Below are 23241 nucleotides of genomic sequence, written 5' to 3' on the forward strand. Positions count from 1 at the left end.
TTAGCACAGAGCCCAACGCGGGGCTTTTACTCACGAACTGCAAGACCATGACCTGAGCTGAAATCAGACGCACAACCGACTGAGCCACCGCGGTGCCCTTGTGTTTGGCTAATCTTAACTGGGCTTACTCATACATCTTCGGTCATGTAGGGGAAATATGATTAAACACAAAATCTCTCAACCTGGAAATCCTTTTCAGAAAGATAGTAGGGAAAGGAAACATTTTTATCATTGCATTAGCATTAACCAGATTGTGTTGTGCATCACAGAGAATCTACCAAGGGATTGCAAAGACAGAAGAAATCTCACCCTTTTACATAGCCATGCAGACACAACTCATTACACACACGTTCTCTGGATAAACAGGTATTAACCCTCAAGTAAGTGGATGTGACAGCAATATTTGTCACAATTCATTCCAAGTTTGCTTGGTAATTGGGGTGACCAACTCTTGGCTTCATCTAGAAACACCCCCCCCCCAAGTTTCCTATCTTAATGACAGGAGATGGTGTTACACTGGAATCATGGTACCCACTGAGATTTGGGTCACAGGAATGGGGACAGAGGGGTGCTGTCCTTCTTGATGTTAACAGTTCAGAGAGAGGGCTCCCTGGTTCTTGAGAAAGACACTCTTGGACCTCAAAGCTGGCAAAAGACCTATATAGTTTTCACAAAGGACATATATATACATTTCAAAGAGGGGAGAAAGCCTCTGAAATCACAAATTTCCTAAAGTAAATGCTGTAAGTAAAAGGATGGGAAGGGACTTTCTTCCTCTATTTTCAACAGGGACAATAAACTTCTGACCTTTTTTTTTTGTCCTTACAGTGGACTTTGGTTGTGTTTGCTCCCATGGGTGTTGTTCAGCTGGCTGTTGGCTGATTGATCTAGGAGAGTTTTAGCTGGAAAGGCTTTGCTAGACTGAGCATGTCCTTCCTGTGTCAGAGGCCAAGGCAAAGGCACAAGCAGTTTCTAGCCTCTGCTAGAGTCACATTCCCTGAACGCTCAGTGGCTGAGTCAAGGTGCATGATGGAACCCAGAGGCAGAGTGTGAAGGCACTAAAAATATGTGGCAGAAGCTGAGATAGATGTAAAGGAGGCTGAAGGATTAGGAATATGTTCATCATCAGACTATCACAGATGGGGCCAAATATGAATTAGTTCAGGATTTGAGTTTGAAACATCTGTGAGGAATTCTGGCAGAGCTAACCCCCAGGGATGTGGATATTAGGGAGATAGCTCAGGAAGGAAGTAGGTAGGGTTTTCGATGGTGGAAGCAGATGCCCTGAGCGTGTGTGAGGTGAGAAGAGCAGAGAAGGATGTAACCTGGGACCAAATTCCTCTTTCTGTCACTAGGGGTAATGGACATGCCACTCTCATGGTTGGAGAGAAGAGCCCTGCCCTCTGTGCCCAATGCAGGACCCCATGCTCCTTCCTTCTGTTCTCTATGGCAGGGCCACTGCTTTGCTCCCTAGGGAGCCCCCAGAATGCATGCTGCCCCTGGAGTTATGCACAGGAAGACTCTGATGGCCTTCCCGGGTTCTGGAAGGCCTCCCTGTGCTCTCCACCTTCTCTCTTGCAGGCATGGGCTCTGTCCCCAAAGTACACGTCACCGGGCCAGAGAGGGACAGGGTTTCAGTGCACAGCCTTGGAGTGGCTCCCAAAGCCCCACGTGCAGTGGAGGTCCCTCAGTAGGGAGAGGTTCCTGGCATTCTCAGAGACCCATGCCCAAGATGCTAAGGGCTGTTCAGTGTGGAGGCTGCCTGGTGGTGAGTGACAGGTCTCCAGGCCATATGACCTGCTCAGTGCTTAGCCTCATCTGACCTGCCCACCATATTGCCAGCTGTTTTGCCTTCAATGCAACTAGTTCTCAGTCAGCACCTGGAAGCCACAAACCAGGTATACTTACGTTGAAACCTTGCCGTTGTGCTTCACCATTCTGCTCTTTGCAGCTTCATTCCCCCTTTCTGCTTTTTGTTTTAATTACTTTTAGTTATGCCATTTTCTCCTCTGTTGGCTTTAATAATATCTAGATCATGTGTCTTGATTTCTGTATTAATTATAGTATTTTTATTATTTGTTGACTACCCTTGAGATTCAGCTTTATTTCTTTCCTTTTTTTTCTTTTTCTTTTCTTTCTTTCTTTCTTTTTTTTTTAAATTAAACTGGGTCCCAAGCTCCACCAGGTGAGGGTCCAATGAGGTTGTGCTGAGCTGACATTAATATTTTCTTCAGCAGGACAGGAAGGAGTCAGTCCTGCACAAATCTGAGCATATGCAGCCTGGCAAAGGGCACAGGAGTGCAGATGCTGGGAGGCAGAAGTTGGTGTTGTCAGAGTGGAGGTTAGAAAGGAGGCTAGGAAGGCAGGAGAGAGTTGGGGAGGAGAGCAGAGAGGGAGAAGGAGGAGGGCCAGGGCCTGGGGCAGGATGACATTTTCAGCACTCTGCTACTAGTGCTGTATGACCGTATTTCCCCACACTTAGTGGCTTGACCCACAAACACTTACTGTCTCACAGTCCCAGGGAACCAGGAATCCAGCAGCACTCAGCTGGGGGCTCCTACCAGAGTCTCTCAGGAGTTTGGGGCTTTTGTCAGCACCGAGGCAGGACTTGCTTCACTCAGAACCTGAGCTCACTTAGGGGTGTTAGCAGGGTTTAGTCCACATCAAAGGCCTGAGTTCTTCTCTTCTGTTGTTGTCTCTCAGTGCTAGACCACATGCATGTGTCTGTGTCATGACTCAACATAGAGGCCTGTTCCCCAGTGTGAGGATCTGAGAGAGAACACAGGTCAGAGTGAGCACATGGCTGGGCACTGAGATTTTATAACCAAACCTTGGAAGGGGCTTTGGGTCCTGTTGCCATCTTCTGTAGAATAGAAGTGAATCACTAAGTCTAGGCCACACTCCAGAGGAGAGAGTTACACAAAGACATGTATACAGGAGTTGGGGATCTCAAGGAGCCACTGAGGGGAAAAGATGAGGACCCTGACAGGGTCAGTGCCTTTTCCAGAATCACAGGGACTGGTCAAAAGGCAGAACCAAGCATGAATCTAGCTCCATGTCCTTAAAGTTGGGGTCCTGGCTGCACCCAGGCTTTCTGAGGGGGCTCTGGAAAAGGTTGTGTTATTGTACCTGTACAGACATGGAGATGGTGTGGGGGTGAGGGTGAACAGGAGGGTGACAGGAGGCATTCCAGCACATTCTTGTCTGAGGAGGACCCCAGGTCAGGGCAACCCACTGAGTGCACCCCTGTCCACATTGCACCCAGTGGAGAGGGAGAGAATGGCAGAGCCTAGAGGTAAGGGTGGGTTCTGACCTTCTAGGCCAAAGCTCCAATCCATTCTGTCTGGTTTGCTTTGGAAATTAGCGTAAGATCTTGGGAAGCTTTTGCCCATCCTTCCCATCTTCTGGGCCTCCAGAATGTGAACACTGGTATACACACACACACACACACACACACACACACACACACACCAGTAAGGACGGTGGGGGGGGGATCTGAGGAGCTGCAGGTTCAGAGGTGGTGAAGAGACGACGAAAATACGGTTGGAAGCATTTCCTATGTGTGACACTACTCCTCCAGTTTCATAGGTATCATCCCAAATATGCCTGAGGACATCCCGAGGAAGTACATGCTAGAATAATCTCCATTGCACAGGAAGGACACAGACCATCCCTGAGAGGCACAATGGCTTATCCAGGGTCAAAATCAGGTAAGAATGAAGACTTGCGTCTGAACCTAGATGTGTCTCAAAGGTAGGACCTGGATGCACCCAGACCTTCCCAGGGGACTGTAGAGAGGAGTGTATTGGTGTAACTGTGTACAGATGAGACATTTCATGGAGAAAGGGGGTGAGAAGCCAGCAGCCCAGGGCTCTATTTGCATAGGTGTTATCCCTGGAGGGGACTCGGGTAGGTGATCCTAGGCAGTGAAGTTACTGCCTTGACAACAGACCCCAAGAGAACTTGGAATTCCCATAACCAGGCACCCATATTCTAGTATAGTCCCACACCAGGCTCACTTGGCTGGAGACACTTGATAGTGAAAAATGTTTTCTTGCTGTTCTTTCTTTCTGGAGCTCTGGCTTCCAGAGACCCCAGTGGGGAAGATGTTTCAGATGCTGTGGATGTTGGCTCAACCCTCGCTCCCAATGCCTCAGGCTGTTTTTCTGAAGGCCCCGTAAAGTAATACAGAGCAGCGTAGGGAAGGCCAGTTCAGCTCAGGCCACCTCTTCGAGCCATCCCTGGGCAGCCCCATTCCCTCCTCTTCAGTTTCAGGGAAAGAGGGACATGTGAGGAGGTCCTGCCCGGGGCTAGAGAAGGTTGGAGGCAGTGGATAACCTGGTGGCCCCATCATGTCCACACCAATGTCATGGTGGGTAGGGTGGAAAAGGGATTCCTGAGGTGCTTCTTTCCTGTGCAAGCGTTAATCCAAGGTCCTTGCACATGTATCTTTTTCCTCCTTGGTGGAAGTCTGTGCACACTGTGGTGTAGTGTGTCTGGAATGGAGTCACATGGGTCTGAGGGCCAGTAAAGGCAGTCAGTCAGGACTCTGAAGCCTCCTGCCTATCTGCTACACTGTCTTTACAGAACTGCACACCACAGATGGGACAGGAGTTGAGTGATGAGATCCTCTGCTCAACTTCCGTGAAGGACAGGAATATGCCCCACACCACCAACAGGATGCAGCACCGAAGCGGCTCAGGGTGAGTGCAGGTACCAGGGAGACCCAACAGCCAGGGCCCAGATGTAGCAAAAAGATCCCAGGGCCCAGAAGCCACACTGCTACTCCCCTGGGCCCCCTTGTAGACTTCTGCTCGCAGATGAATCTGGATCCCCAAATCCTCCTCAAATTTGCCTTCACGGCCCAGCCCCTGCCATGGCCAGATGCAAAGTCACTGTCCACTTATTTGTAGGAATATCAGAAAAGAGACCTGAAGTCATTTCACATCCCATCTGGTCTAGAGTATTTTTTCACTTTTGTATGTATTTTCCTAACTCCTGTTCCCAGGTGTCCCTGTTGGCCTGACCATCCTTGCACACCTTCTCCAAATCTGGCACATGATCATCATGAGTAGGGAGATTTTTGCCAGAAGGGACATGGGGCTCATGGTATTTTGTCTGCTGCTCTGCAGTTTGGTTGCCAAGGAACACATCCCTGAGGCCCCTCCAGGTCAGGAGTAGGGGCCTCTCTGGGCTATACAACATTCCAGAAGGGAGATGGGTTACCACACCCATTTAGCTCTTCACTGATGTGGGACTTTGACATGATTCCCTTTTGTTGCCATGTTACAGTGCTCACTGGACATCCTACATGACCTATTACCCTAATCCCTCTAACCCCAGGAAATGCCTCTGCCTTCTCTTCTCTAGAATGGGCTGTGTCATCAGAAATCACACGGATGATGCTGTTAATGCAGGGAGGTGCTGTCAATACTCAGCTAACTATCTGACCTGAAATACTCACATGTTCAGTCACTATCCACCTCAGATTCTAGTTTTAACGTCAAAATCCTTTTTCCTACTGTGGGTACCTATGTTTCAGTCTTGCCACAAGCCACTGAAGGCTTGGGGATTTGTTCTGCATTCTGTCCCCTAACCCTCCTGGTGGCCAGTGTGCTGCCTGACTCCGTGTCCCTCCTCTGTTCCACCTCAGGGTAAAAATGCCTCAACCGTGAATAAGAATGAGACCAGTGTGGTGTGGACCATCCAGGCAGGCTTGCTGGATAAGCAAGTGTAGCACCCAGTGCCTGTCTTCCTGGGAGAGACCACCGCCCCCGCCCCCATGTCTCCATGTTCCTGGACATGTACAGAACTTTTCCACTACTGAAAAGGTGCTGGATCTGTTGATTCCAAGGTGAGCACCCTGCCTCTCCACAGCCCCACTGAATTTGGCCACTTACAGGCTTTGAGTCTTGGGAATGTCACCAAACCTCCCCAAGTCTCAGTCTGTTCCTCAGATGGGGGCAGAGTTATTATAGGGACCCAGTGGGGCCCTGCTGGGAAAGTGCACCTGGCATTGTGGAACGGTCTGCTGGCAGGGCTGTGGCTGTGCTGGGTTATTATTGTCCTCTTCCCCATGATGACGTTTCTGCCTCATCTGTCACTGTCACCAGATCTTGAGCTTTCCCATTTGAAAAGGAGATTTGAGGCTCCATCTGGGGGTCTGAATCCTGGCTGAGACCAGAGCAGAGATCCCTGGGGGTGAGCAAGTGACCCCAGGCCCACTCAGATATCTGTGATGGTGCTAGTTGAGGCCCATCCATTCATCAAACATACAGGAAGCTCCACCAGATGCAGGCACTTCTTTAGGAGCTGACTGTCATCCAAGGCACAGAGCAGACAATACCCTGCCCTCTAGGGCTCCATTCTACACAGGGGTCAGTGACACTAGGTATGACAAGAGGTAGCATACACAGGACAGGTGATATGATGCCCTCCTGGCCTCCTCTAGGTATGGATGCATCCTTCCTGAAATGGGATGAGGATGGCAGACCCCTGGAGGAGCAGAAAATGTGAGTGGGCTTTAGACAATGCAGGAGAGTCTTCCCCCTCCAAGAGGGCAGCAGTGGGGGAGGGCGGTGAGTTGGAAGGGCTTTGGACCCTGCATCCCACACATCTGCGATTCCTTTGAGCGGGCAAAGGTCTGAGGGCTTCTGGAAGAGGAGAAAGGGGTTCTAGAGAGCCGTAGATGAGGTGTGGGCACAGTGGGACAGCAGAGGGGGCCAGAGGACAGAGTCACCTCCTAAGAGAGTCCAACCCCATCCCTTCCCACTCCCAGTCCTGCCTCCACCCCCATCCTGGGACCTAGAACAAAGGGTGTGGGGAGCATCACACTCACCAATCTGGTGGCACTTCAATGGTGGGTGCTCAGCAAGTGCTTCGGAGACCCAGTGAAGGGGTCAGGGACCAGATGTCCCCCACCTTGTGGGAGATTAGGGTCAGTGGGGGGACACCCACATGGATGCGAAGTGAATAAAGCAACATGTAGGCGGAGGAGGTAAAGTCTGAGGTATTAGGAGGGTCCTGAGAAGCCCTGCTGAGAGACGGGTTCCTTTGTTTCCTATTTGTTCCGATATTCATGGAGCACTGGTGTATGCAGTGAGGACAATGAACCGACCAGACACCACCCCTCCCTGCTCACATGGAATTGAATTCCAGCAGGAAGTAGGCAGGCAGACAGAGCAAAGAGTCCTTCTCCAAGAAGGACAGAGATGGCCTCATCATTGGTTAAGGGCTCCCATTCAAAACGGCTTTTTTCCAGACTCTCCCCAGTGACCATGACTATCTTAGCAGGAGTGCCAAATCAGAGGTGGACAAGGAGTAGGACCAGCCTCTGGACAGCTGGAGGCATAGGAGCCCAGGTTCCCACTGGGTGCCCTGAGACATCAGTCTTGATTCTTCTGCCCACTTCTGTATCTCCAGGGCCATCTTCTCCATTCTGGGCACCTGGATGGACCACTCCCCTGAGGATTTTTTCCAACCTGCAGAATTTCCCTGCCTGAAGATGCTGCTGGCATATGTGGGGCTTAACATGCTGGGCTCACACCTGGAGCACCATACCTCTGTTTTCCTCTCATAGCTGGGACACATGGAGCCCAATGAGCCAGAGGTTGAGGGTGAGGAGAACTCAGGGTGGGCGATGTGAGCATGTGGAGGGCACAGGGTAGGCCACACAGAACAAGTATCCTTAAGCTGTGTTTGGGTCAGGAGCCGTGAGTAGTCTCAGATAACTGTCCCCATGGTCTGCCATCTGGGGAGACTTCCTGGGGGTGGGTTTCTTGGACTCAGAAGACATTGACTGGTGGGAGAGGTTTCCTTTATTTGGAAGAGACATGGAAAGGCAATCATGGTGATGATACTTTCTCTTCTTGAAGCTATAGCACCCGTTCCGGAGCAGGATCCAGAACCAACTCAAGAGCTAGCCCCAGCTCCCACTGTGGTGCCTGCTGCAGCTTCAGAGCCCGAGGTGGCTGAAGCCATCACTCCTGCTGGAGCTCAGCAATTAGGAAAAGCAGTGACCCTCCCTGCAGTTTCAGAGCCAGTGCAGGTGGTAGTTATAGCTCTGATTCACTGTCAGGAGCTGGAGGAACCACCTGCACCTTTGGCAGCCCTGGAGCATGAGCAGGCTCCAGCCCCAGCTACTGGGGTTATGGAAGGACTAGAACAACCACTTGCTACAGCTGAACAACCAGCCTCAGCTCCCAAGCAGTGGCTCATGTCGGCTGCAGCCCCAAAGGATGGCTTCCCCTCCTCTGTTGTTGCTTTTTTTTTTGAAATTTTTGTGTTTTTTATTCAGATATGGAATGGCTTAGTGTATTTTGTTTTATAAGTAAAGTATAAATTGACTTCAAGTAAAGTTTGGCTCTGATCCTTTTAAATTGGATGTTGAAGTGTCATTAGGTAGTTTGACAATGTTATACAACCATGACCACTAGGTACTGGTAGAACACTTCCATCACAGAGACACCTGTGCTACTGATCCGTCACTGCTCATTCCCTCCCCCCAATCCCTGGAACCACTGGTCTCTCTGTTTCTGTTGCTTTACCTCTTCTGGGATTTTCATGTGCATGGAATCATTCAACATGGCCTTTTGTGTCTGGCTACATAACATGACGGTGATTAATAATTCTTGAAATTTTTAATGAAAATAACATTTTTATTACAAAGGAATATCCCCCAAAGAACATAGGTTATGTGAAGCCCCAAAATGAACTATCTTCATTATGTGGGATAGGGACACCTTTTGTAAGTGAGTTTGACTCGAGAGCCACAAACCACAAGAGAAGTGTCTGGACCAGTAAAATACCTATAAAATCTTTTATTTTCCCGGACAGGCCATGTTTAAATAAGGCTAATGGGCATAGTATAAAAATACCACAATAAAATATTAAATCTTCCCATTTATTACCAATATTTTAGGTAATAAGGTATATTATTGAAGGTTTTAGATGAGTTGTTTATTTAGTAAAATAATAATTTAAATAATGAAAGTAGGTGCAGGGTGACTCAGTTGAGCGTCCAATTCTCGATTTCGGCTCAGGTCATGATCTCACAGATCGTGGGCATGAGCCCCCAGTCAGGGTCTGTGCTGACAGTTTGGAGCCCTGCACAGGATTCTCTCTCCCTCTTTCTGCCCTTTCCCCACTGGTGTTTACTCTTTTTCTTTCTCTCTTTCTCTCTCTCAAAATAAACATTAAAAAACAGCAAATAAATGAATATGAAGAAAAAAGATACACTCCTAACAACAAATAATTGCCCATAACAAATGGTTTCCCTGTTTCCAGTCCTGTCTCTTTGTAGCATGTGTGTGTGTGTGTGTGTGTGTGTGTGTGTGTCTGTGAGTGTGTGTTGGGTTGGGGCGTGGAGGGTTCCAGGACTATGCTCTTATACTACCTAATGTCTCCACAGTGGACAGGTATAGTCACGCCTGTCCCCTTGTGCATTCTCAGTGGCCACACATCATCATTTATTCAGTGTCTCCAGCTGTTGAATAATTGGGCCAATTCCAATTTTTTGACTCGCATGATTGTAGTGAAAGGTACATCTGTGCCATAAATCTCTTTCTTTAGGACTGATCCCTATAAGCACAATTCTTGGAACATAATTTATATACTTTCTTGAGGTATTGGTTACAGTTTCCAATAGCTACAGTCTATTTAAGTTGGGGCCTTATTTGGGAAAGGAGGGACCCTAGAGACTGAGTGGATGCCTGAAGAATTAGGAGGACAAGCCAGGATTGAGCCCATGAGAGTACCTAGGAGTGACCCATAGAGCAGGGAAGAGCCCAAATCCCCCTCATGTGACCACCCTGTCCCTATCCTATGTCCTGGAACACACCTCATCCAGGCCCCGTCCTGTGATGCACCCCAGCCACTTCTTCCCTCCTGTTCCATAACTCAGTTTCTAAGTAGAGCAGCTGGGCCCTGCTTTCAGGTTAGTGGGAGATACAGCCTGGGCCACTGCTGTCTGTTTGCTGGCCCTCCACCCTGGCTGGGCCTGTTCCTCTCAGGAAAGAACCTGTAAGTGCAGGTCAGGTCATGAGTTATAGACCATCAGTAGGAAATGTATTTGAATGTATTCATCCAGATGTAGTTTTATTGGCAACAGCAAAACCACTTGAACTTCTGTGAGCAAGGGAGACCTTTACAAATCACATTAAGTGCTCATGGAAGCTGCAGGATAGATAGAGCCTCAGCCAGGGGTTTTGGCACTGGGTATACCCCTCAACACCCCTCAGGCTCCTCCGGCAGTGACCCCCTGCACCTGCTAGCCCCAACCTTGGTATCCCTCAAGTTCAATTTTTGTGAGAGAGGGGGCTGTGCTTCCGGTTCAAAATACCATGTGAGGAGAAGCGGGGGTTCCTCTCCTCCCATAAAGTCAACTCAGGGAGAGTCCACTTGATCTGAAGCAGTAAGAGAGGCCATGGGCAGCAACCTATGTCTTCTCTAACACAAGATGCGGCCCCCGGACAGAGAAGATAGATCCTCAGAAGGAGGAAACCTGGGGCTCTCCCTGCAGGAAGAGAGAGAAACACCATTGAATGGGGAGCAGGTAAGACAGGAGAGTCGTGAGGGCTAAGGGGGAAAGGCTGCCATGAGCTGGGTTACTGCCATATTGGTCAGGGGCACAGGCTCTGTGTTGGTTTGTTGGAAGTGGCCAGGCATCATCCTACTGATGTTTCCATCAAAACCCAAATTCACCTCCAGAAAATATTTTCAATACTAAGCACCAAAAGGCACTGGGATCCTGGCATCCAATGAGGCCCAAGATGCTGTGCACCACTGGTTGCACAGAAGGGGTGGGGAAGGCAGGTGCCATGGGGCTGAGGGCAGCTTGCTTTGGCTGCTTTGGAGGGAAAGAGCTCCTTCAGTGAGCACTACAACATATGGTCCAAGGAGGAGCTGACAGTTCAGGGAACTCCAGAGCACACAAGCTGTGGGTGATGTCCAGTGCTAGGGCTGGCCTGGGTGTGATGGGTGAGCAACAGTGCTGTGGGAGCCCAATTGAGGGACACTCCACCCACACTGGAGGTGAAAAAGGCTTTCTGGAGGGACAGTTGAGTCAGAGGGAGCAGGGCGTGCCAGGCAGAGGGGACAGAGAATGCAGAGGTTGAGTCCATGGCAGCAGTAGGCTCACAGTGGAGTAACATGTACAGGTACAGCTAAGGATTACTGAGTGTCTTTTTGGGACACGAATCTTGTCACTAAGTCACCATAACAATTCCATGAGGAAGGTAGAAATGCTGTCCCTGTTTGACTAATGAGGGAACTCTCCCCTTCTATGTCCCACAGACAGGAAGAGGCAGGATTTGAATTCAGTGCTTGTCACCTCTGTGGGGTCTACCTGACAAGAAGGCTGCAATCAGATGCTGCAGACGAGACATCTCAGCCCTGAAGCAACATGAACCTTTGTTCCTGGTGCCCAGGGAGAAACCTCCTCTTTCTCAGATAAAGGCTGGCTGCCATTCCTGGCCAACAAGCCAAGCCCCAGTCATAAGGGCAGGCAACACTGCCCCCTCAGTTCAGTGAGGTCTTCAGGCCTAGAGATTTGATATGGAGGATTTGCAGACCTCTGGGTTCCTGGGTGGAGCAGTGTGGACGGACACAGGGAGAGAGTCAGCAGAGAGACAGCAGTTCTAGCCCCTGCTCAGCCTCTTTGTAGTTGAGTGACCCCAGGGGTTCCTATGAGCCTCATGACACCATCTCTGAAATGGAGAAAGAACTGATGTTGCTAAGTGGGTTGTCAGACGAATCACTTGAGAAATGATTTGTACGATTCTTGCCTGGTGCCTGGAGCACATGAAGAGCCAAGTGGAAAGGCAATCATGTTGGTGACCATTTATCCACATACGCGTTTTTCCTCTTGTTGATTTTGGTATCATCCTTAAGAAACAGATGCCAAAATAAGGTCAGGAAGACTTGTTCTTATGCTTTCTTCTCAGAGTTTTAGTTTTATCTCTTAAATTTAGGTCTTTGATTATGTTAGGTGAACGTCCACCTTCATTCAGTCATTCATAATTTTATGTGTCTGTATGTGTAAGAAGGGACATCTTCTAGTCTGCGTATTACTTTAAGTTGTTACTTGTATAGCATTTTCAATAGATCCCAAGGAAACTAGAGCATAAGTACGAATAAGTAGTCCTTACAGCATCTGGCGAAGAATGTAAACAAAGTCCTGAAGGAGATTAATTTGGATCTTCTGTTGAAGTGGAGCAGTGTCCTTGTCAAGAGCAGCCAAGCCCCGCCCTCTGGTGGTCACAAGGGACATTGCAGGAATACTGCTGGGCTCTCTGAACTGTCTACAAAGGAAGCCACATGCAAACTTAGATATCTTCACAGGATTCCAGGTAGATCAGAAACACTTCTGTAAAATTCAGTGTTTTTTTGGCGGGGGGTGCCTTGCAGGAAACCTATGAAAAAATAAGCCTCTTCCCAAGTGCATTATTTCGAGAAGTATTCATTGAAGAGTTGAGTCAGGCACTGGGTTCCAGGACAGAAAAAAGAGACAGGGTGGCTATCTCCCAAGACGCACAGAGTGTGGGGTGGGAAAGTGTTGGGAAGAACCGGTCTATGTCACAGCTCTATATGTCTGGTAAAGAAAACAGTATATCAAAAACAAACCATATTTATGGACTCGTTTGATTATATAAACAAAAGATTTTAGAAAATTTGAAAACTATCACTCCATATGTCTGCATACTCTCATCCGAGTTGGATGACATCATCCTATATTCCCAGTTACCTTTTCACTTAGTAGGAGTGCATGATATGCCATATAGAAACCTAAATAATCCCCAAAAATGCTCTTAGAACTAATAAGTGAATTCAGCAAAGTTTAAGAACAGAAATTCAATACATAAAACAGTGTTGAATTTCTATACATGAATAACAAACTATCAGAGAGAGAAATCAAGAAAATAATTTACAGTCTCTCAAAAAGAATAAAATACTTAGGAATAAATTTAAACAAGAAGATGAAAGACCTGTATACTGAAAACCGTAACTCATTGGTGAACGAATTACAAGAAGCAGAAATAAGTGGAAAGACATTCCATCCTAATGGATCCCAAGAGTTAATATTGTCAAAACGCCCACAGTGCTTAAAGCAGTCTGTACATTCAGTGCAATCCATATCAAAATTTAAGAACATGTCCAAAAATAGAATGTGAAAAGAATATTCCTTAAATGTGAATAGAACCACAAATGGCCCCAAATAGCCAAAGCCATCTTGAGAAGGAAGAACAAAGCTGGAGGCATCATGTTTTCTGCTTTCAAACTCTATCACAAAGCTATAGTAATCAAAACAGTATGGCATTGGTATAAAAGTAGACACCTAGATCAATGGAACAGAAACAGAAATCCCAAAAAGAAACCCACACATATGTAGCCAGTTAATTTACAACAAGAGCCAAGGATGTAACATGGACAAAAAGCAGTCTCCTCAATAGGTGGTGTTGGAAACACTGAGCAGCCACAAGCAAAGGAATGCAACCGGACACCTATCTAACACCATACACAAAAACTAAGTCAAGATGTATTCCAGACTTAAACATAAGAGCTAAAACCATAAAACTCCTGGGTGAAACTGGGGGCAGAACGTTTTTGATCTCCGTCTTGACACTGAGTTTTTGGATTTGACACCAGAAGTAAAAGCTACAAAGCAAAAACAAACAAGTGGGACTACATCAAACCAAAAAGCTTCTGCACAACAAAGGAAATTATCAACAGAATGAAAAGGCAACATACTGAATGGGAGAAAACATCTGCAAGCTACATATCTGGTGAGGGGTTAATATCCAAAATATATAAAGAACTCATACAACTCAAAAACACAAAAGCAAATAGCAATTACAAAATGGGCAGAGTTCTGAATAGATATTTTTCCAAAGGAGATATACAGATGGCCAAGAAATACAGGAAGAGATGTTCAAGATCACTCATCATTAGAGAAATGCAAATCAAAACCCAAAGAGATATCACTTATCACCTGTCAGAATGGCTGTAATAAAAAAGACAAGAAATAACAAGGGTTGGCAAAAATGGGGAGGAAAGGGCAACAATGTGCTCTGTTGGTGTGATTGTAAATTGGTGCAGTGACTATGGAAAACAATATAAAGGTTTCTCAAAAAATTCAAATAGAGCAACCATTATCACCCAGAAATTCCCCTCCTATTAATCAAAGAAAATGGAGTTACTAAACTCGTAAAGATACCTGCACATCTGTATTATTGCCGCATTATTTATAACAGCCAGGAGGGCATTATGCTAAGTGAAATGAATCAGAAAGAGAAAGACATATACCAAATTATCTCACGTATATGCGGAATCTGAAACAAAAAACAAGAAAACAAAATACCACCCCCCCACATAATAACCCAAACTCATAAATACAGAGAAGATATAGATGATTGCCAAGGTGAGGGGCAAGAAGTAGGCAAAGTAGATAAAAGGGGTCAAAAGATATAAACTAATAGTAATACTATTTTTATTGTTTTAAATTTACATCCAATTTAGTTAGCATATAGTGCAACAATGATTTCAGAGGTAGATTCCTTAATGTCTCTTACCCATTTAGCCCATCCCCCCTCCCACAACCCCTCCAGCAACCCTCTGTTTGATCTCAATATTTAAGATTCTCTTATGTTTTGTCCCTCTCCCTGTTTTTCTATTATTTTTTGCTTCTCTTCCCTTATGTTCATCTGTTTTTTCTCTTAAAGTCCTCATATGAGTGAAGTCATATGATTTTTGTCTTTCTCTGACTAATTTCACTTAGCATAATACCCTCCAGTTCCATCCACAGAGTTGCAAATGGCAAGATTTCATTCGTTTTTGATTGCCAAGTAATACTCCATTGTATATGTATACCACATCTTCTTTACCCATTCTTCCACTGATGGAAATTTGGGCTCTTCCATATTTTGGCTATTGTTCATAGAGCTGCTATAAACATTGGCGTGCATGTGCCCCTTCAAAACATCACACCTGTATCTCTTGGATAAATGCCTAGTAGTGCAATTGCAGGGTCGTAGCATAGTTCTATTTTTAGTTTTTTGAGGAACCTCCAAGCTGGTGAGTGGCTGCACCAGCTTGCATTGCCACCAACAATGCAAAAGAGATCCTCTTTCTCTGCATCCTCGCCAACATCTGTTGTTGCCTGAGTTGTTAATGTGAGCCATTCTGACAGGTGTCAGGTGGTATCTTATGGTGGTTTTGATTTGTATTTCCCTGATGATGAGTGATGTTGAGCATTTTTTCATGCATCGGTTGGCCATCTGGATGTCTTCTTTGGAGAAGTGTCTATGCATGTCTTTTGCCCATTTCTTCACTGGATTATTTGTTTTTTGGGTGTTGAGTTTGATAAGTTCTTTGTAGATTTTAAATGCTAACCCTTTATCTGATATGTCATTTGCAAATATCTTTCCCCATTCTGTCAGTTGCCTTTTAGTTTTGCTGATTGTTTCCTTTGCTGTGCAGAAGCTTTTATTTTGAAGAGGTCCCAGTAGTTCATTTTTGCTTTTGTTTCCCTTGCCTCCGGAGACGTATTGGGTAAGAATTGGCTGCGGCCAAGATCAAAGAGGTTTTTGCCTGCTTTCTCCTCGAGGATTTTGATGGCTTCCTGTCTTACATTGAGGTCTTTCATCCATTTTGAGTTTATTTTTGTGTATGGTGTAAGAAAGTGGTCCAGGTTCATTCTTCTGCATGTCTCTGTCCAGTTTCCCCAGCACCACTTGGTGAAGAGACTGTCTTTATTCCATGGGATATTCTTTCCTGCTTTGTCAAAGATTAGTTGGCCATACGTTTGTGGGTGCATTCCTGGGTTCTCTATTCTGTTCCATTGATATGGGTGTCTGTTCTTGTGCTAGTACCATACTGTCTTAATGATTACAGCTTTGTAGTATAGCTTGAAGTCTGGGATTGTGATGCCTCCTGCTTTGGTTTTCTTTTTCAAGATTGCTTGGGCTATTCGGGGTCTTTTCTGGATCCATACAAATTTTAGGATTATTTGTTCTAGCTCTGTGAAGAATGCTGGTGTTACTTTGATAGGGATTGCATTGAATATGTAGATTGCTTTGGGTGGTATCGACATTTTAACAATATTTGTTCTTCCTATACAGGAGCATGGAATTTTTTTCCATTTTTTTTGTGTCTTCTTCAATTTCTTTCATAAGCTTTCTATAGTTTGGCGCATAAATGTTTACAATTGTTAGGTCTTCTTGGTGGATAGACCCCTTGATTATGATATAATGCCCTTCTCCATCTCTTGATACAGACATTATTTTAAAGTCTATGGGGCGCCTGGGTGGCGCAGTCGGTTAAGCGTCCGACTTCAGCCAGGTCACGATCTCGCGGTCCGTGAGTTCGAGCCCCGCGTCAGGCTCTGGGCTGATGGCTCAGAGCCTGGAGCCTGTTTCCGATTCTGTGTCTCCTTCTCTCTCTGCCCCTCCCCTGTTCATGCTCTGTCTCTCTCTGTCCCAAAAATAACTAAAAAAAAAATAAAGTCTAGATTGTCTGATTAAGTATGGCTACTCCGGCTTTCTTTGGTTGACCATTAGCATGATAGATGGTTCTCCATCCCCTTATTTTCAATCTGAAGGTGTCTTTATGTCTAAAGTGGGTCTCTTGTAAACAGCATATCAATGGATCTTGTTTTCTTATCCATTCTGTTACCCTATATCTTTTGTTTGGAGCATTGAGTCCATTGACGTTTAGAGTGAGTACTGAAAGACATGAATTTATTGCCATTATGATGCTTGTAGAGTTGGAGTTTCTGGTGGTGTTCTCTGGTCCTTTCTAATCTTTGTTGCTTTTGGTATTTGTATACACACACACACACACATATACATACACATATATGTGTGTATATATATATATATATATATATATATATATATATATATTTTCAACTTTTCTCCCCTCAAAATTTCTTGCAGGGCTGGTTGAGTGGTCACAAACTCCTCTAATATTTGTTTGTCTGAAAAACTTTTTATCTCTCCTTGTATTTTGAATGACAGCCTTGCTGGATAAAGAATTCTTGGCTACACATTTTTCTGATTCAGCACACTGAATATATCCTGCCACTCCTTTCTGGCCTGCCAAGTTTCTGTGGATAGATCCACTGCAAACCTGATCTGTCTTCCCTTGTAGGCTCTGGACTTTTTTTCCCTTGCTGCTTTCATGATTCTCTCCTTGCCTGAGTATTTTGTGAATTTGACTATGATATGCCTTGTTGATGGTCGGTTTTTGTTGAATCTAATGGGGGTCATCTGTGCTTCCTGAATTTTGATGTCTGCATCTTTCCCCAAGTTAGGAAAGTTTTCCACTATGATTTGCTCACATAACACTTCTACCCCTATTTCTCTCTCTTCCTCTTCTGGGACCCCTATGATTCTGATGTTGTTCCTTTTTAATGAGTCACTGATTTCTCTAAATCTTAAATTGTGCTCTTTTGCCTTCACCTCCCTCTTTTTTTCTGCTTCATTATTCTCTATAAGTTTGTCCTCTATATCGCTGATTCTCTGTTCTGTCTCATCCATCCTTGCCACCGTGGCATCCATCCATGATTGCAGCTCAATTATAGCATTTTAAATTTCATTCTGGCTATTTTTTACTTCTTTTATCTCTGCAGAAAAGGATTTTAATCTATTTTTGACTCCCACTAGTATTCTTATTATCATGATTCTAAATTCTGGTTCAGACATCTTGCTTGTATCTGTGTTGGTTAAATCCCTGGCTGTCATTTCTTCGTGTTCTTTCTTTGGGGTGAATTCCTTCATTTTGTCATTTTGAAGGGAGGAAAGGAATTAATGAGGTAGAAAAATTAATATTAAAAAATTAAAACTAAAAAATTAAAGACACACACACACACAAATCGAATAAATGATGCTAGGTTAGGTGTGTTTTGGTCTGGGTGTTGAAAGTGGTTTGACAGATTAGAGAAAAAAAGGGGGGGAAAAGGAAATCGTTTGAGAATTTGAAAAAATTCATAGAATTCAGAAAATTCAGTGAATACACTGAAGTAGACTAAAATGACATGATGGGAGTAAAATAGAATTTGAAAAAATTTACACAAAAGTAAAGAATATAGTAGAAAAAGTTAAAGAAAAATGTTTTTAATAAAAATTAAAAATAAAAATGAACTTTTTCTCTTTCTGTATTCAAGAGAAAGAAAAGAACTGAAGAGAAAAAAGGAAAAAAAGGGAAATATTTTGAAAATTTGAAAAAGTGAATACATTGTAGTAGACTAAAATAAAATGATAGAAGTAAAATAAAATTTGAAAAAATTTACACAAAAGTAAAAAATACAGTAAAAAATTAAAGACAAATATTTTAATAGAAATTTAAAGTAAAAATGAATTGTTTCTCTTTCTCTATTCAAGAAAAAGAAGTGAAAAAGAGAAAAAAAAATTGAATAGACAGACCTGCTAATAGATTGAAATAGGACTGAAATTACTTCAGTTTCCCCTAGAAGTCAGACTCTGAAGTGCTTTATAGTCCATAAACTAAGTAGGCAGTGAGACTTGTGTTCTTGAAGAGGGAGGTTGTCTCAGTTGGGTGGGGCTCAGTGTAATGGCTCCCTTCTCCACTAGATGGCGCTGCTAGCCTACTGAGGTGGATTGTTGCCAAGCTTGTAGGTGCTATGCGCATGTGCGGGAGCAGTGACAATGGTGCCACTCAGCTACCCAGTCTGTTCTCCCGAATCAGCAATCGCACACTGGTCCTCCGTCTTCAGTTTTTGTCCACTCCCCGCTTTTTCACCCTCTGTGACCAGGCCCCAGGCAGTACCTCTCTCCCAAGTTTTGTCTCAGATGTGGCTGTTTTCCCCGGCCCCTTACTTCTGAAGGACTGCAGCTTTGACCCGTTCCGCCCCTCTGTGGGACAGTCTCACTGAGCAATGGCCGAATAAGCAATGGCCGAATATTGGCTGCACCCAGGAATGCTTGCTGGACCCTGCTACTGGCAGTGCCCCGAGACTACAGCCAGTTGCCAGCCCGACCCAGAAAGAGTTCATGAGATAGTGTAGCAGCAGCGTTTCAGGGATTATGGAAAAACACAACACACATCTGGCACCAGGCTTCACCCTTAACGACCTTGTTCCAGCACCAGGGAGTGTGGCCGTTTTCTGGGGTCTGCTGGGACCAGGTGGCTTCAACAGTCTCTACCAAATGTCCTTCCAGCAGTGGAACTGCTTTTCCCCGTGTGGCCTGAGACCCTCCCGGACCCCACTCTGTTCCTGGGGATTCGCCCTTCTCACCAGAGCACCTCCAGGTATTGAGCTGCGGAGTTGCAGACTTTGTGCTCCCTTTGTTTACAGGCTTAATGGAATTTAAACCCTCTCCTTTCTCCCTTTTTAGTTTAGTCCCTGTGTTTGTTTCCAATTTTCCATTTTCTCTCCAGCTGCTTTTGGGGAGGGGTGCTTTTCATGTATTCTCCCCCCACTCCTGCCCCATCTTCCTCCTCTCTGCCTGCAAAAGCACCTCCCTTCTTGCTCTCTAAGTTCACCTCTCTGCACTGCGTACCTGCTGAATTCTGTGGTTCAGATTGTGCAGATTGTTGTGTTAATCCTCCAATCAGTTTTCTAGGTGTGCAGGATGGTTTAGTGTTGGTCTGGCTGTATTTCATGGACTCGAGAGACACAAAAACTTCCATGCTATTCTGCCATCCTGGCTCCTCTCAGGAGATTTTTAATTACTGGTTCAATTTCTTTGCTGACTATGAGTCTGTTCAAATTTTATATTTCTTCCTGTATCAGTTTTGGTAGTTTATATGTTTCTAGGAATTTATCCATTTCTTCCAGATTGCCCAATTTGTTGGCATATAATTTTTCATAATTATCATATAATTGTTTGTATTTCTGTGGTGTTGGTTGTGATTTTTCCTCTTTCATTCATGATTTTATTTACTTGGATCCTTTCTTTTCTTTTTGATAAGTCTGACTAGGGGTTTATTGCTAATTCTTTCAAAGAACCAGCTCTTAGTTTCGTTGATCTGTTCTACTGGTTTTTTTACCCCTATATAATTTGTTTCTGCTCTAATATTTATTATTTCCCTTCTTCTGCTGTTTTGGGGCTTTATTTGTTGTTCCTTTCCAGGTCCTTTAGCTGTAAGATTAGGTGATGTATTTGAGAGCTTCTTGGTTCTTGAAGAAGGCTTGTATTTCTATATGCTACCTTCTTATGACCATGTTTGCTGCATTCCAAAGGTTTTGGGGTGTCATGTTTTCATTTTCATTGGCTTCCATGCATTTTTTAAATTTTGTCTTTAATAACTTGGTTAACCCATTCATTCTTTAGTCGGATGTTCTTCAACCTCTGTATTTCTGATCTTTCCAAATTTTTTCTTGTGGTTGACTTCAAGTTTCATAGCATTGTGGTCTGAAAATATGCATGGTATAATGTCAATCTTTTTGTATTTGTTTCATGCTGATTTGTGATCCAGTATGTGATCTATGCTGAAGAATGTTCTGTGTGCACTCAGAAAGAGTATGTATTCTGTTGCTTAGGATTGAATGTTTTGAATATATCCGTTAAGTCCATCTGGTCCAATGAGTCATTCAAAGCCAGTTTCCTTGTTGATCTTTTGCTTAAATAATCTGTCCATTGTTGTAAGAAGTGTGTTAAGGTCTCCTACTATAATTGTATTATCATCAATGAGTTGCGTTAAGCTAGCTATTCATTGACATATATTTGGGTATTGCACGGGCATAAATATTTACAATTGTTAGATCTTCTTGTTGGATAGACCTCCTGATTATGATATAGTGCCCTTCTTCCTTTCTTATTACAGTCTTTGATTTAAAATCTAGTTTGTCTGATTTTTTTATTTGTTAAGATGGCGGCTTAGGAGGACGCTGGGCTCACCGCGCGTCCTGCTGATCACTTAGATTCCACCTACACCTGCCTAAATAACCCAGAAAACCGCCAGAGGATTAGCAGAACGGAGTCGCCGGAGCCAAACGCAGACGAGAGGCCCACGGAAGAGGGTAGGAAGGGCGGCGTGGCGGTGCGCGCTCCACGGACTGGCGGGAGGGAGCCGGGGCGGAGGGGCGGCTCGCCGGCCAAGCAGAGCCCCCGAGTCTGGCTGGCAAAAGCGGAGGGGCCTGACGGACTGTGTTCCCACAACAAGCGCGACTTAGCGTCTGGGAGGTCATAAGTTAACAGCTCTGCTTGGAAAGCGGGAAGGCTGGAGGACAAAGGGAGGGAGAGCTGCTGAGCCCCCTGACGACAGAGCTCAGCTTGGTGGGGAACAAAGGCGCTCGCCAGCGCCATCTCCCCTGCCCATCCCCCAGCCAAAATCCCAAAGAGAACCAGTTCCTGCCAGGGAACTTGCTCGCTCCGCGCAAACACCCAACTCTGTGCTTCTGCGGAGCCAAACCTCCGGCAGCGGATCTGACTCCCTCCCGCTGCCACAGGGCCCCCCCTGAAGAGGATCACCTAAGGAGAAGCGATCTAAGCCTGCCCCTCCTACCCCCGTGCACCTTGCCTACCCACCCCAGCTAATACGCCAGATCCCCAGCATCACAAGCCTGGCAGTGTGCAAGTAGCCCAGACGGGCCACACCACCCCACAGTGAATCCCGCCCCTAGGAGAGGGGAAGAGAAGGCACACACCAGTCTGACTGTGGCCCCAGCGGTGGGCTGGGGGCAGACATCAGGTCTGACTGCGGCCCCGCCCACCAACTCCAGTTATACACCACAACACAGGGGAAGTGCCCTGCAGGTCCTCACCACGCCAGGGACTATCCAAAATGACCAAGCGGAAGAATTCCCCTCAGAAGAATCTCCAGGAAATAACAACAGCTAATGAACTGATCAAAAAGGATTTAAATAATTTAACAGAAAGTGAATTTAGAATAATAGTCATAAAATTAATCGCTGGGCTTGAAAACAGTATACAGGACAGCAGAGAATCTCTTGCTACAGAGATCAAGGGACTAAGGAACAGTCACGAGGAGCTGAAAAACGCTTTAAACGAAATGCATAACAAAATGGAAACCACCACAGCTCGGCTTGAAGAGGCAGAGGAGAGAATAGGTGAACTAGAGGATAAAGTTATGGAAAAAGAGGAAGCTGAGAAAAAGAGAGATAAAAAAATCCAGGAGTATGAGGGGAAAATTAGAGAACTAAGTGATACACTAAAAAGAAATAATATACGCATAATTGGTATCCCAGAGGAGGAAGAGAGAGGGAAAGGTGCTGAAGGGGTACTTGAAGAAATAATAGCTGAGAACTTCCCTGAACTGGGGAAGGAAAAAGGCATTGAAATCCAAGAGGCACAGAGAACTCCCTTCAGACGTAACTTGAATCGATCTTCTGCACGACATATCATAGTGAAACTGGCAAAATACAAGGATAAAGAGAAAATTCTGAAAGCAGCAAGGGGTAAACGTGCCCTCACATATAAAGGGAGACCTATAAGACTCGTGACTGATCTCTCTTTTGAAACTTGGCAGGCCAGAAAGAATTGGCACGAGATTTTCAGGGTGCTAGACAGAAAAAATATGCAGCCGAGAATCCTTTACCCAGCAAGTCTGTCATTTAGAATAGAAGGAGAGATAAAGGTTTTCCCAAACAAACAAAAACTGAAGGAATTTGTCACCACTAAACCAGCCCTACAAGAGATCCTAAGGGGGACCCTGTGAGACAAAGTCCCAGAGACATCACTACAAGCATAAATCATACAGACATCACAATGACTCTCAACCCGTATCTTTCTATAATAACACTGAATGTAAATGGATTAAATGCACCAACCAAAAGACATAGGGTATCAGAATGGATAAAAAAACAAGACCCATCTATTTGCTGTCTACAAGAGACTCATTTTAGACCTGAGGACACCTTTAGATTGAGAGTGAGGGGATGGAGAACTATTTATCATGCGACTGGGAGCCAAAAGAAAGCTGGAGTAGCCATACTTATATCAGACAAACTAGACTTTAAATTAAAGGCTGTAACAAGAGATGAAGAAGGACATTATATAATAGTTACAGGGTCTATCCATCAGGAAGAGCTAACAATTATAAATGTCTATGCGCCGAATACCGGAGCCCCCAAATATATAAAACAATTACTCATAAACATAAGCAATCTTATTGATAAGAATGTGGTAATTGCAGGGGACAGAATTACAGAAATGGACAGATCATCTAGACACACGATCAATAAAGAAACAAGGGCCCTGAATGAGACATTGGATCAGATGGACTTGACAGATATATTTAGAACGCTGCATCCCAAAGCAA

At 45.1% G+C, this 23241-nt stretch overlaps 1 long non-coding RNA gene across 1 annotated transcript; it reads left to right on the forward strand.

Moving 5' to 3' along the window:
- Positions 1 to 8256, forward strand: LOC111560583. The gene is made up of 7 exons (XR_006597665.1): positions 1 to 1898; positions 3581 to 3710; positions 4588 to 4703; positions 5654 to 5854; positions 6452 to 6512; positions 7423 to 7616; positions 7875 to 8256. It is a non-coding gene; the product is annotated as an uncharacterized LOC111560583 (long non-coding RNA).
- The last annotated feature ends 14985 nt before the right edge of the window (positions 8257 to 23241 follow it).

Source organism: Felis catus, chromosome B2 (genome assembly GCF_018350175.1).
Source record: "Felis catus isolate Fca126 chromosome B2, F.catus_Fca126_mat1.0, whole genome shotgun sequence".
Classification (NCBI taxonomy): domain Eukaryota; kingdom Metazoa; phylum Chordata; class Mammalia; order Carnivora; family Felidae; genus Felis; species Felis catus.